This window comes from Danio rerio, chromosome 20 (genome assembly GCF_049306965.1).
Source record: "Danio rerio strain Tuebingen ecotype United States chromosome 20, GRCz12tu, whole genome shotgun sequence".
Lineage (NCBI taxonomy): Eukaryota > Metazoa > Chordata > Actinopteri > Cypriniformes > Danionidae > Danio > Danio rerio.
Genome location: NC_133195.1, coordinates 24,966,670 through 24,983,182, shown reverse-complemented (window position 1 = coordinate 24,983,182; position 16,513 = coordinate 24,966,670). Strand labels below are relative to the sequence as shown.

Sequence of the window (16,513 nt, the reverse complement as noted above, 5' to 3'; positions counted from 1 at the left end):
GGCTGGCAATTTTTATATACATATTAGCACCCTTGTATATTTCCCCCCCAATTTCTGTTTTTCCACACATTTCTAAACACAATAGTTTTAATCACTCATCTATAATTTCATTTATCTTTGCCATGATGACAGTAAATAATATTTTACTAGATATTTTTTCAAGACACTTATACAGCTTAAAGTGACATTTAAAGGCTTAACTAGGTTAATTAGGTTAACTAGGCAGGTTAGGGTAATTAGGCAAGTTATTGTATAATGATGGTTTGTTCTGTACACTATCAGGAAAAATTAGCTTAGAGGGGCTAATAATTTTGACCTTAAAATTGTGTTTAAAAAATTTAAAACTGCTTTTATTCTAGCCAAAAGAAAACAAATAAGACTTCCTCTAGAAGGAAAAATATTATCAGACATACTGTGAAAATGTCCTACCTCTGTTAAACATCATTTGGGAAATATTTAAAAAAAGAATATAAAAATCAACGAGGGGCTAATAATTCTGACTTCAACTGCATATATATATATATATATATATATATATATATATATATATATATATATATATATATATATATATATATATATATATATATATATATAACCCTTTAGAATATTAATCATATATTTCTTTATAGGTCTATTAATTAATTAATTTATTTATCTATACTCTATGCTTTTAGTTTTACACCAACATAGTAAACTAAGTAACTAAACTAGTAACGTTTCTATACTTTTACCACTGTTACTTTTAACATAATTAAAGCATATTTAGTGTGGGCAGTCTCATATTGAAAGCTACACATTTCCCCCATGCAGCTTTGCGCGAATTACGGAAGCAACTTCCGTTTATTAAACTGGAGGGCTACTACAAGGTGGCATCTCCTCACAAATCATCACATTAGCAGAAATTCACATTTCTTTCAGCAGACCACGAATAGACTAGGCCAAAAAAACTAGCTACTAATGTCACGTTTAAATAATTCCATTAAGAATTAAGGTAAAACTACAAATTACATTTTCACTCCGGATTATTAGTAGCGCGCCATCGGTTTGTAATAATTTGTTTGTTTGTTTTTGTAGGAAAACGTAAAAGTTATTTACATCGTGCTAACAGCTTGAAAATCATCGCCCTGGTGAAGCCTATAGCTGAAATGCAGCTCAAATATCCATTTCAACTTCTCAGACCGCCAACTCATGCATTAACGTTACAGGTAAATAATTTCTTTCTTAAAACGTTTATGATTAAACCATTATGTCAATAACGTTATGCCAACTACCGCTCTCGACTACAATTGAGCATACAAATTAAATTATCTAATTATTTACCATGATTTCGACGGAGGAATCTTAACCAACAACTATTAACATAGCCAATTTCAAATTCAAGGCGTTCTATTAGGCATTGTTATGTAGTAAGAGCGAATGGCCACCAGAGCGCGCAATGGCATTATCTGTGAGCGCGCGAGTGAGAGCGCGCGTTCACTCGCTGCTATCTCTCCTTCGCATGGTTTGTTTAAATATTGTTACAGCTGGAGTTCTGGTTGCACCGCCTTCGTCTTACCTTGTGATACCAAAGTTAAACATTGAGAGAGTTTCTGGTTTTACAACAACAGGATATGCAAATAGACGGATTAGTGAGGAAAACGAGATAGGGTGTATGATAAATGTGATAAGGGTGCTATGAAACGTTTATTTAAGTGTACAATGATTTGAAAGCAGTCATCTCTATATGGGGAAAACCCCTTTAAAGGACAGTTTTTGTGACCCAGGAAATAGAGATACAGACTATACAGGCTACATAGATGCCGGGAGACTATTTAAAATGTTTTTAACAGGATGTAAACATGTTTTATTGCTTCATCATTTAGTGAAACATATTTTATTTCAAGTGTGTATCCTGTGAGAGTTATGAAAGTGTTTGGAGGTCTAGTGGAAAGTGTCCTGCACTTATGCAAAGGTCATCGGGAAGAGCTCATCACAGCCAAGCTCTTGGACACTTTTTAGACTAAACTCGTAATGAATGATGCCAGTGACGTACGGATTTTGAAGAGTTCTGTGTGGGTGTTCAAAACACATTGATTTCAATAGGTTTTAATCACTTTATTCGGTTTTTTGCACAGTGACTTGGACACTGCCAAAATGAGTGCACTCACTGCCTTGTCTTAGACTGACCTGTGGGTTCATAATATTTATTTCTGCATCATCATGGTGCATTGCCCAGTGTCGACTGCTCCATTTGTGTACAAGGAACATTTTAGACTTAATGGAAAGATTACCATTCCAAAAATAAGAACTCTTCATATGTATTATTAAGCAAAGTTCAAGAACTGTATAGTGTTTAGTATACACTATATTTCACTCACAACAAGAAGGTCGCTGGTTTGAGCATCGGCTGGGTCAGTTGGTGTTTCTGTGTGGAGTTTGCATGTTCTTCCCGTGTTCGCGTGGGTTTCCTCCAGGTGCTCCGCTTTCCCCCACAGTCCAAAGACATGCGGTACAGTTGAATTTGGTAGGCTAAATTGTCCATTGTGAATGAGTGTGTGTAAATGCGTGTATGGATGTTTTCCAGAGATGGGTTGAGGCTGTAAGGGCATCTGCTGCGTAAAATGTGCTGGATAAGTTGGCGGTTCATTCCGCTGTGGCGACCCCGGATTAATAAATGGACTAAGCTGAAGAAAAAAAAATGAATGAATGAATATTTCAGTGATATAGTAGTATAGTCTAGGCTACAATGTGTAACAAACTTTGAGTAAATTAATTTCGAATTGTGTTTCCATACAGTGTTTAGAAGGTGAACTTTTTAGGTGTAAATATAGTTTAATGGATAAACCAGCTCACTTTTAGTAAATTAAAGCACATTAAGTTACTAATATTAATTTTTAAAAATGATTATTGTAATAATTTATACTCTAAACCAGGGGTGCCCAAACTTTCTCGTATGAAGGTCAAATATCAAAAACCAAATATCATTGAGAGCCATAGGCAAATTTACCAAACTATTTTAGATTAAAGTTGCCATGGGTAATTTCCTAATTTCTAAATTGTATTATCTAATGTAGTATAACTTTTGAAATAATAACTTATAGCAATAAAAACATAACCACATTTATAACATAGTGGAGTTCAATGCTTAGTACACTAGTCAAGCAGAATCTGCCTTTGACTTGATTTGCTCACCAAATTCTCTGCATTGTCGGGTGGCAGTATAAACAACATCTGATTAATTTACACTATTTAACTCAAACATTTAATTTCAGTTTGTTTTTAACAATAAAACAAACATTAACAATCTCTATACCCTATCCCTATCCCCATAATTCTCTCTCTTCTCAGATGGGATGGTGGGCCAAATTAAAGCTTACCATGGTTCATCTTTGACCTAGTTTGGGCATTGCTAATCTAAACTGTACTTTAAACAGTATTTTAAGTCGAAAAATGTTGAATTACTAACAGTAACTAACCTCGTAATGTCTGCGGTGCGGGCATGAACATGAACATTATTGAGCATGTGGAGCTGAATGAAGAGGCATTGAAGATAAATCCAAAGAATCCTGATCAACTCTGGTAATCCTGCAAGAGCGGGTTTTTTGCCATTCCAGATGACTTTATTAATAAGTTATTTGAGTCATTGCAGAGATGTATGGATTCACTACTCCAAGCTCATGGGAGTCATACACAATATTCATTCTTTTTCCACTGCACCATGATTTTATATTCTATACTGTACATTATTTCTGTTAGGTGACAAGACTATTGACTACACAAAGTCAGACCTTACTGTCCTAATTAAACAATAAAAATCAAGGCATGATCATATTTTTTTTTCCAAAATAAGCATAATCTAAAGACTTTTGCCTTTCATATAAACCATGCCTGATACCAAATATCAACTAGAAGTCAAGTTATTTTTTGTTGTTCCTAAAACTTGTCTAAGCAACAAGACTTTTATCAGGCAGTGTATGAGGGTGTGTCTAATTAGGTGGAAAAATGATTAATAAAATAAAAAATGGCTATAAGCCAATTGCACTTAGAATTCTTAATCGTACTCTTAAGTTGATCTCGATCAAAAAATTGTAACTTGAACAAAACGTGTATTAATACAATTTTAGGCCAGATATACTAAATATATAAATATAGATCTTTCTGTATAAGTTAAGTATACAGTATAAAATTCAGTCTTTTGTACCTAATATACTTTATATATGTATATATACTCATGTGACTAGTTCAAAAGACTAAATTTTCCAGAAAAGCATTTATTTATTTATTTATTTATTTATCAAAAGTACATAGCAATATAGCAATATATATATATAATTTATATATATATATATATATATATATATATATATATATATATATATATATATATATATATATATATATATATAATAATTTTATATATATATATATATATATATATATATATATATATATAAATATATATATACATACACATGTATATGTGTGTATATATTTATCTATATATATATATATATATATATATATATATATATATAATTTTTATATATATATATATATATATATATATATATATATATATATAAATATATATATACATACACATGTATATGTGTGTATATATTTATCTATATATATATATATATATATATATATATATATATATATACATACACATGTATATGTATATGTGTGTATATATGTATATGTATATATTATATATATTATATATTATTATTTATTTTTTGCTAACCTATGTTTACCAGTTCTCAGTTCTGTGGGAAATTCTGGTTAACTCATCAAGCGACTATATTTAAATACTTTGTGGTTTAATCAAATTTAGTGTGAACAGATATCAAGATTTCACATGCAAGCTGTTCAGGTTAATTTTTTTTACATATTACATATGAGAATAAATCTGCAGAAATGCAATATCCACATTACTCAAACAAATGTAAAAAATATTAAGAAAAAAGTTACTACAGAGGAAATTATTTGTTTAGCATATGTATTAATTTTATTCATTATTATTTATTTATGTATTTGCTCAGCATAAATGTATTTATTTATTTAAGGACTTACTATAAAACACTACTTATGTTATTTATAATGTCTGTGTTATATAGAATGTGTAAAACAAATTTTCTGAAGAATCAAGTGTTCTCATTATCAGGGTTATTATAATTTCTGAGGGTCAGTGTCAGAGTCAGAGTCTTTATCTGGTATAACATGAAAGTGGCATTCTAGTTTTACCTTTCACAGAATGGGAGGTGCTTTCAGCAAAGCTATGCGTGAGCCTGTATGTACATATGCAAACTAAAAAGCTGCATAGTGTCACTTGACAGTTCTATGCAAAAGAAGAGCCAGTGAAAGATCATGTTAACAGGATGACAAGAGTGGGTGAGGGAGAGAGTCTAGGAATGTACTAGAAAGAGATGGAGATTTATCAAATGCAAGATGCTTTTTAAATAGCATTTTTGGTGTGGAAGAACATTTTCACCACAGTAAAGGGAAAATGATGAAAGCTATGATAATGGAAGTCATAATTATTACATAAAAACTGAAAACAACAAGCTGTGTCCAAGATTGATACGTCATGGGGTGACCTATTACTTGAAAAAATGCATAACTTGCAAAACTTTGCACTTTGAATATGTTTTAAGTCTAATTTTGTGTGATTTTTTACATTTTATCTCAGAATTATTACTTAGTATCTCAAAATTTTGAGATGTATTTTCTTACGATTTAAAAGATTAATATAAGAACTAGGCACGGATGGGATGATAGTCGTTTTCAAGGTATACCGCGGTTTGAAAAAGTCCAGGTTTTAAAACTGACAAAATTTTCTGTAATACTGTTCCTAAGGTATGTGTAATATTTTTTTATTTACTTTTTGTTTTTTAGGACAACAGTATCTTCAGCTGAAAAAATATCCAAAGATGCTGTTTTAAATTGTAAAGAAACCTGTTTTTAAAACTAACGAAGACAGCAGAAGTAAATAATTCATTTGAACTAACATGTTTACTGCTCCAAAATATTATATTAATATAATCTTTCAAAAAATAAAATATTTTGTTTTCAAATGGGAAAAAAGTTTTTCTCTTTTCTCATTTAGTATCTTATAACATTCTGATATCTTAATTTTTATCTCAGTGTGATTTTCAATATTTCAAAACATTTTTTTAATATTTCTCCTTTTTTTCCTCACAAAGTTTGGCTTAGTATCCCATAAATTTTACATTTTGCCTTATAATTATGACCCTCCCCAACCCCCCCCAAAAAAGTGGCTTATTATCTCATAAATTTGGTATTTTGTCTCATAATTATGATCCAGTATCTCAAAATGCTGTATTTTTAGCACAAAATAATTACCTCAAAATCGCAACCTGTTATTATGATTTATAATCTCTAAAGCTGTATTTTTAGCTTACAATAATAACTTCAATATCTCAACCTTTTGTTACGATTTATATTTTCAATGTCTCTTTTTTTCCTCAAAAAATAGGGCTTAATATCTCATAAATGTTACATTTTTATCTCATAATTATAACTGTTACAATTGTCATTTACCAAAACACATAATCCTCATGTGTCCGAAAAGGGCTTCTATGCATTTGCTCTAAAGCATCCTCCCACACCAATCAACTTTCCTCACAAACATTATATATTGATATTACACATTAAACATTAATAATAATATTATCCACACCCCAAATTGCGCATATGTGCATTTTTCTCACAATTGATCTCTCCTCTTGATGTCGGTTAGAGAAATACTCCCACCAAATTGTTCGCTCAACAATCATCCTGCCCAGTCCAGACCTGCCTAAGGCTGACATCATCTCTGAAAATAAAGCACCACTAATTGAGCCCTATACGTGTCTCCCTACACAGACGCCATGAACGGCTGAACAAGTGAGTTCAACAGGTCTTGTAAACATAACCTCAACATTTTCAACCTGTCAGAGTGATGGGTGCTGAGCCCAGCTGTCATTTATGCATGCAACAATCGCATGTCCTGTCGTCTGAAGATTAAATCCTTCAAAAGAAAACAAACTGAAGGTTTTGAACATATTGATCCAAACAAGACAAGACCTGGTACTTTCTCGCAACGTGTATCAAAACGAGCAAGCCGTTTAACTCAATCCACAGAGGGCAATGAAGTGAAATGAGATATTGCTTTGTTGTGCTTTATGCGAAAGCAGCGGGCTAGAATTGGATTTATGATGTATTTGGCTGCAGATGCATGTGAAGCATAATCACATTAGTAATCTCTCAGTCTTTCAGGTGTAACCGAATCCCCCACTGCTCTCTCATCACCTCTCATCGCTTGGCTCGGCCGAGAGAATATCGGCTCAGAGCGAGTTCGGATGGGCTTTTGTGCTGTTGTTGTTCGCCTTTGGATCCCCGAAAACCTCCCCGGAGCCCGTCTCTCGTTACCAGCCCGTCTCCACGGCCCGGTGCTCAGACCGCTCTCCTTGTTTGAATAGGGTATCGCATCTAGATTAAAACGCCATTTCTGTAAGTGATACCCTGATTGATTTATCACTCAGACAATAACACCCGCAATAAAATACAAATTGAAAACTGACAAAAGGTGCACGGGAAAACAGGCTTCCCTCAACACTGGCTTCTATGATTAAAATACTTATAGAGTTTACTATGTAACTGCAATTGTTATTGTATATTTGATATATTTTCATACATATTGTATATTTATGTAGTCTATTTTAGATTCAATTGTGCTCAATTCATTCATTCATTTTCTTTAAGCTTAGTCCCTTTATTTATCAACGGTTGCCACAGCAGAATGAACCGCCAACTTATTCAGCATATGTTTTACACAGTGGATGCCCTTCAAGAAGCAACCCAGGACTGGGAAACACCCTGACACACTCATTCACAATCATACACCACGTCCAATTTCGTTTATTCAATCCACCTATTGTGCATGTGCTTGGACTGTGTGGGAAACTGGAATAACTGGAGGAAACGCACACAAACATGGGGAGAACATCCCAACTGACCCTGCTGGGTCTCACACCAGCAACCTTTTTGTTGTGAGACGACAGTGCTAACCACTGAGCCACTGTGAAAACTAGTTTTGCTGTTAAACATAGCTCAAAAATATAGTATAGTATAGTACAACATGCTTCTTTAATCCAGCGATACCACAAAACATTTGGTACTTTTTATAATACAGGTGAGGGAAAAGTTATGAGACTTGAAATAAAGTTTCTGTATTAGATTTATTGGGTATGGATTTTATTCTCAGAAGGACTGATAATTTAATATCATTATATTGTTATTTAGGTCAACTGTTTCTTTCATTGATCCATTCATTCATTTTCAACTGTATTTCTGGGGCCGGGTCGCGGGGGCAGCAGTCTTAGGAGAGAACCCCAGACCTCCCTCTCCCCAGACACTTCCTTCAGCTCCTCCTGGGGGGTCTCGAGGCGTTCCCAGACCAGTCGAGAGACATAGACCCTCCAGCGTGTCCTGGGTCTTCCCCGAGGCCTCCTCTCGGTGGGACATGCCTGGAACACCTCCCTAGGCGTCCAGGATGCATCCGAAACAGATGCCCGAGCCACCTCATGTGACTCTTCTCCATGTGTAGGAGCAGCGACTCTACTCCAAGCTACTCCCAGGTGGCAGAGCTCCTCACCCTATCTATAAGGGTGTGCCCTGCCACCCTGCGAAGGAAACTCATTTTGGCCGCTTGTATACGAGATCTTGTCCTTTCGCTCATGACCATAGGTGAGAGTAGGAACGTAGATTGACAGGTAAATCGAGAGCTTGCCTTTCGGCTCAGCTCCTTTACCACAACAGACCTGTACATTGACCACATTACTGCTGCCGCTGCACCAATCCACCTGTCATTTTCATGTTTCATCCTTTCCTCACTCACTCCCCCACCAGGGATAAGGACTTTCCCCCAAGCTAGAGATGGCAAACCACCTTCTTCAGTAGGAACACCATGGCCTTGGACTTGGAGGTGCTGATTCTCATTATTTACTGTGATTAAAAATCAGGTTTATGTATCTAAAAAGTAATTTATTTACTCTTCTGAAGTAAAAATAATCTTAATAACTGTAATTGTGGAGTGAACCAACTCATCTAGTATATGTTTTAAACAGCAGATGCTTATCCAACTGCAACCCAAGACTGGGAAACACCCATACGCTCTCTATTTCACACCCATACACTACGGCCAATTTTGTTTACCCAATTTACCAATAGAGCTTGTCTTTGAACTGTGGGGGAAACCGGAGCACCCGGAGGAAACCCACACAAACGCGAGGAGAACATGCAAACTCCACACAGTAATCCCAACCAAATCAGTGACTCGAACCAGTGACCTTCTAGCTGTGAGGCGACAGTGCTAACCACTGAGCCACCTTACGACCCATCTAAAAAAGAATACTGTATATGTCTGTAATCATGGCACTTTTTTTGTTCTGTTAAGCAAAACAAAGGCTCTAAAGGAAAACAGAATTATTTTAGTTGATCAGATGTTTACTGAGTTTAAAAAAAGTTTTACTCAAACAAGCAATAAATCAAGAGGAAATGAGAATGAGAAAGTGTTGGTCGTTTTTTTAATCCTTCTACTTCAAGTTTTTTTTTTTTAATTTTAAAAAATCAATAAAGAGAACGTTGTTTCTTTTTGCTTCATTTGTGTGAGTAGACACTCATATTTTTTTTTATTGAAGGCATTTGCCAGTAAATGACTGAAATGAGGCATTATTCGTCAGATAAAAGTGTTGTTATAACTAGTCCACTCATGACTTGTTTTTACGGGATTTTTCACGGCTGCTTGATACTATTAATCCTTAATTGCTCAGTAAACACTATTAACTTCTTTTCTACACTAATCCAGCCACAATGCTATGTGTTGGCAGGTATGAAATGTTTGTCCAGTTTTCAGCAGGTTGTCTCCTGGCCTAGAACTTTAGACATCCTGGTTAAGAGAACAAATCAACAGCCTTATGTACAAATTAAACAACTGGGAGGCAAGCATTATGTACACATGCCATGAGTATAAAGAACATTTATCTGCACGCAAATACTCTGCTGTTTTCACTCTTTTTGTGCTGTAATTTGACCAAAAAAGTAGGTAGAGAGACTAATAAAGGGACTATTGGGTCTTATGATCTAAGATCAAGCTTTTTTTCTATCATGTGAACAGCCTATGTGCTACAGGCAAATTGTAAGCTGAGAAACAAACACTGTCTCTTTCACACAGATACACACATACAGTAAAACGCTGCACTTTTGAATCTCATAAAGGTATTTTATAATCAATTTAATGATAAAAATACATTTACAACCCCAAAAAGTAAACCATCTGACCACGGTAACAGCTTAACAGCTAAATTCACTCAAGTCAGTCTTTCATTTGGTTTTCATAGGTTTTATTTCTTTGCTTTATATCATTATAGGTTCAAGAAAAGCTTTTTTTTTTTTTTTTTTGCATGACACACTGACTTTTTCTGCATTTTCCTGAACATTATAAACATTTAGTTCTTGGTTTCGTAGAATAGACAAGAGACTTTCAGGAGTGTAATGTTTATATGAGTTCTTCACATAAACAAGTATTCTAGAAGCTTTAACAGATAGCCGAGAAGGCAAGTCTCATTTTAAAAGTTTTGTCCCGCTGTTCAAACAATGAGTTTAAAAAGCAATTGATACATAAAATGTGGAATGCATACAGTGTAGTATCTTCAAGATCCAAAAATTGAACGCAAAAGTGGTCTTAACAATTCTGGATGTCTCCTCACAATTTAAAAACACTATGGAAAAACTATAGGACATCCGCAGTGGGACAGCTATGAAGATTAATGCATGATCCTACAAATATATCATTTCAAGGGGTCAATTGACTTAAGTCAACTGACCTCATTTGACGAGGTCAAAATCTGATCTATAGTGACGTCCCGCTGAACAAACTCTTCTCCTTTTGCGAAGATCAGTGAATTGCAGGAATTCCACATGTCAAACGCAGACCGAAGGTTATGAAGTCAAACTCAAATTTAGTTCCTAGAGAATATAATTATATTTTGTCATGCGTCTCTTTTGATCTATGCTCTTCTCTGTCCCTCTCAATTAAATTCAAATATACGTTGTCCCTACATAACCTTACCACTTTTTATAGGCCAGATCCCACAAAATGGGCCCTTTGGGACATCTTTCTTTCAATCCAGCAGTATTCTCATTATTTTAATCCCTACAACAGTGAAATAAGGGGGACTGTTATTCTCTGCGTTTGTTTTCTGGATGCCTTCATACAAATCAGCACATATGGTTTGGAATTTCTCTGCTTTTGTTTTTGTCTTTCATGTTTCTTTTTATGAAAAATCTGAAATAGTGACCCTCTTTGACTATCATGTTTGTCAGCTCTCTTACTAAAATATATTACTGTTAAAAGTTGGGGATTAGCAATGTTTGCCTATATATAAAATATTAATACGTATATGTTGCCAAGATGCATTAAGTGTAACAAAAGTGACAGAAAAAAATATTTACAGGTAGCTCAGACGCATCCTGTACATATTTAGTGTGTTTAACTATTAATTGAAGCCTAATTTAGTTTGTTTTTGCTCTACCGAATGTTAATTTCAATCTCAAAAAATTGTGCAAACAATGTACAAAGTTGTAATTTTCCTCCATGGAGAAATGTTTTTTGACATTAACTGATTTGTCTTTAAAGACAGAATATGCTTTGATATGTGTGTGTATATATATATATAACAGTTCTGTCTAGTTCTCAAATCTGATTGGCTGATAGCCGTGCGATGTTCTGCAATATCAGAACTCCTACAGCCTCTTCTTTGCTGTGAATAACATCTGGTTTGGTTAATGGCTTATAAAGCTTTTTAAAATACTGCTTATAATGCTTTCCTAAAAGCATAAAATGATTTGGAGGAATAATTATTGCTGTTATCTCTCTTTTTTACTCTAATTAATACTGTTTTTGCTGTATTTGTTTTATATCGGCTAGAATGAAAACAGCTTTAAATAAAAAAAAATAAAAAAAACATTTTAGGGTGAATATTATTAGCCCCCTTAAGCAATATATATATATATATTTTTTTTCTCTTAAGTCTACAGGACTAACCATTCTTATACAGTGATTTGCATAATTACTCTAACTCGCCTTGTTAACCTAATTAACCCTGTCAAGCCTTTTAATTGCTCTGTAAGCTGAATACTAGTATCTTGAAAAATTTTTAGTAAAATATTATTTACTGTCATCATGGCAAAGATCAAATAAATCAGTTTTTAGGACTTGCAAGGAGTTATTAAAACGTTTATTATTAAGATAAAATTATTAAAATCATTTTTATTATTATTTTATTACTGTTTATAAACGTGTTGAAAAAATATTTTCATGAAACACAAATTGGGTAGAAAACATACTAGGGGGCTAATAATTCTGACTGTACATTATAGCATAACTTGCTTGTTTAACCACAAAATCCATAAGCACTGTTGAACATGACTAGTACAACCTGAAGATAATCATATCATCAGAAAAAAAAAGTCTTTTGTCAACAAGAAATAATGAAGGCTTGTTGAAGTGCGACTTTGTTCCCAATCAGTTCTCATGAGATAAATAAGATGGCCTATGGGGGTCTCTCAGACCTCGAGCAGAACATGAAAGGGCTTCATGCCGTGCAAATGCACTGTATTTATTAACCAAAGTACAGTAATTATTGAAAACAATAACAAATAATCCTTTCACGTCCATCTGTCATCTATGCGGTGGTTTTAGGGAATGAAGGTTTTTCTCTGAGAGCTTGTAGGTATTCCCAGCACAGAAGTCAGGCCATGGGCTTCACAAGCCCTCCTGTGCAGTTGCTAGAGTCAGTGCTGGGACTTCACTAACACTGCAGCTTATTGTTGCATTCTGGGACATTGACCTGAGGCTCCTCCCATTCTCAATGGTTTATATGTGCGTGTTTTTGTGCATGAATATCATGTGAGTTCTCACAGATCGAAGCTGAAGGCAGGGGATGCCAGCCCTTGAGTTTTAATGGAGGACTATACTGTAGCTCTGTTTGTATGCGTGCGTGCGTGTGAGTGTGTGTGCGTGCATGCATGCATTTACTTTGCTTTAATGTTATTTTTTGTGAGATTTTTCTTCTTTATGTTAACTGTTCAGTAAGTGACTCTTCAGATAGTGAATCATGTGATATAGTGGCGGTAAGGATGACCTGAGTCAAGTCAGGTCACTTTTATTTGTTGAGCCCTTTGAAGATTCATATTGCTTCAGAGCAGCTTCACATGAATTGTTCATCTCCATATCTTCATGTCTTACAATTGCATTCAGAATATTAGAGGTGGGTTGTAATATATCAAATATATTTATTTTATAATATACGCTACATTTTTTTAGCAATAAATAGTTTTATTATGTGTATATACATTTATAAGTATACTACAGACCAAAAGTTTGGACACACCTTCTCATTAAAAGAGTTTTCTTTTTTTCTCATGACTATTAAAATTGTAGATTCACACTGAAGGCATCAAAACTATGAATTGCCACATGTGGAATAATATATTGTCCTACTGAATAGACTGCTAGAATTTGTATTATGGCAAGAAAAAAAGCAGCAAAGTAAAGAAAAAAAAGTGAACATCATTACATAGAAATGAAGGTCAGTTAGATCGAACTTTGAAATTGTCCCCAAGTGCAGTCACAAAAACCATCAAGCGCTACAAAGACACTGGCTCACATGCGGACTGCCCCTGGAAAGGAAGACCAAGAGTCACCTCTGCTGTGGAGGATTAGTTCCTCCAAGTCACCAGCCTCAGAAATTGCAGGTTAACAGCAGCTTAGAGACCATGTCAATGTCACAGAGTTCTAGCAGGAGACACATCTCTAGAGCAACTGTTAGGAGGAGACTGTGTAAATCGGACCTTCATGGTAGAATATCTGCTAGGAAACCACTGTTTAGGACAGTCAACAAGCAGAAGAGACTTGTTTGGGCTAAAGAACACAAAGAATGGACATTAGACCAGTGGAAAACTGTGCTTTGGTCTGATGGGTCCAAATTTGAGATTTTTGGTTCCAACCACTGTGTCTTTGTGCGACGCAGAAAAGTTGAAAGGATGGACTCTTCATTTCTCACCAGCATTGCTGGTGACACTGTTGGGGATTTATTCAAAATTGAAGACATACTGAACCAGCATGGCTACCACAGTATCTTGCATTGGCATGCAGTTCCATGCGGTTTGCATTTAGTTGTACGTCATGTATTTTTTTTCAAAACGACAATGACCCCATACACACCTCAAGGCTGTGTAAAGGCTATTTGACCAAGAAGGAGAGTGATGGGGTGCTGCACCACATGACCTGGCCTCCACAGTCACCGGACCTAAACCCAATCGAGATGCTTTGGTGTGAGCTGGACTGCAGAGTGAAGGCAAAAGGGCCAACAAGGGCTAAGCATCACTTAAAACTCCTTCAAGACTGTTGGACTACCTCTTGAAGCTCATCAAGAGAATGCCAGGAGTGTGCAAAGCAGTAATCAAAGCAAAAGGTGGCTCATTTGAAGAAACTAGAATGACATATTTTCAGTTATTTTACACTTTTCAGTTGTTTTATACTCAGTGTGAATCCGCACTTTTCTTAGGCATGAAAATAAAGAAAACTCTTTGAATGAGAAGGTGTCTCCTAACTTTTGGTCTGTACTGTGTATATATACAGTTGAAGTCAGAATTATTACCCCCCCTGTATATATATTATAATAATTAATTATATATAATATGTAACCATATTATTTTAATAACTTATTTCTAATAACTGATTTATTTTATCTTTGCCATGATGACAGTAAATAATATTTGACTAGATATTTTTACAAGAAACTTCTATACAGCTTAACGTGACATTTAAAGGAATAACTAGGTTAATTAGGCTAACTTGGCAGGTTAGGGTAATTAGGCAAGTTATTGTATAACAATGGTTTGTTTTGTAGACTATTGAAAAACAAATTGTCATTATAATGGTGTTTAAAAAATTAATAACTGCTTTCATTCTAGCCGAAATAAAACAAATAAGACTTTCTCCTGAAGAAAAAAATATTATCGGACATACTGTGAACATTTCCTTGTTATACACACACACTATTTATTGCTTGAAAATGTTATTTTGCAAAATATTAGTATTCAGGTTAAAGTGCAATTAAAAGGCCTATTTATGTTATTTAGGTTTACTAGGCAATTTATTTGATAACTGGTTTGTTCTGTAACTTGTAATCTAAAAAAAATATATTTAAAGGGGCTAATAATATTGACCATTTTTATTCCCATTTTAATTCCAGTCAAACTACTGTAAAAGTAGTTGTATTTTCTAGAAGAAAAACAGGATTATAGGAAATGCTGTAAAAAATGTCTTTCCTCTGTTTCTTAGGAAATATTTGGAGAATAATGACAAAAAAATATAATAATTTAATGTAATTTTCCCATAATCTTTATTAACACACACATGCTTGCACACATACAGTAGACAAAATTGGATAAAATGTTGTTTTTACTCTGGCGGTCCTCAATGTGCTGCCAAAAAAGCATCGACCGGCATGGGTCGGTATTAGATTCTGAGAGTATGACAACCTTAGATAAAAATATCATGGTTTCACGGTATTGTGATTACTGCTCTAAAATATATTCTTTTTATTTGTCTGAGTAAAAACAATAACTTTTTCTACTTTGAACACAATATATTTTTATTTTGAGAAACATTTATAATATTTTGGAACAGTAAACATGTCAGGCTAAATAATTCAAATGAATCACTGGCCTCTGCTGTCTTCATTAGTTACAAAACATCTTTTCTGCTGGAAATTATGTTGTCCTAATTGTATTTTTTTTTTTATTAAAACAATTTTTTGACATATATTGTAAAAACGGTATAGCTGAAAATGTTTGCAGTTTTAAAACCTTGACTTTTCCAAACCTCGGTATACCTTGAAAACGGTTATCCTTCCATGCCCAGACCAACTGAGGCATGGACTCTACAAGACCTCTTAAGCTGCCCTATAGGTGTCTGGCACTAAGAGCAGATTATTCAAGTTCTGTAGGTTGTAAGATGATGCCAACACAAATCAAACTAGGAATTTAGATGTCAGGGAATACACTGAACTTCATTAAGGTCCTTCAAACCATTTATGAACAATGTGTGCAATGTGCTAATCAACTAAATCTGCTAAAAGAGGCCAAATCCACAAGAGAACGGAAATAATTGTGTACCATACTTTACTGTATCAAACTACTAAGTGGAATAAAGCCATAATTTACACGCCTTATCTCTAATATTGTATGCAGTTCAATCAAATTTAAATTGGTTCTAAAACATGAATCCCAGAAACTAGTCAAAACTGCTCAAATTTACCACAGCCAGAAACAAATGAGTTTGCATGCTAGACTTGCCACTGTTTAAACTGTTTAGCTTTAGGGGAGCACAATAGGCATCTCAAGCCAAGAGCTTCAGTACTTTGTATGCTCAGAGCAAAGCAGTAATGCTGCTGCA

The 16,513-nt window shown here is 34.4% G+C and overlaps 1 protein-coding gene across 3 annotated transcripts in view; it reads left to right on the top strand.

Moving 5' to 3' along the window:
* Nucleotides 1–817: 817 nt before the first annotated feature.
* Nucleotides 818–16,513, top strand: part of kita (KIT proto-oncogene, receptor tyrosine kinase a) — a 101,741-nt gene continuing 86,045 nt past the window's right edge. For all 3 annotated transcript variants that reach the window (XM_073932141.1, XM_073932140.1, XM_073932139.1), the window contains exons 1-2: nt 818–994; nt 1,078–1,208. The gene's annotated coding sequence lies outside the window, so the exon portion shown is untranslated. The remainder of the gene's footprint in view (nt 995–1,077; nt 1,209–16,513) is intronic.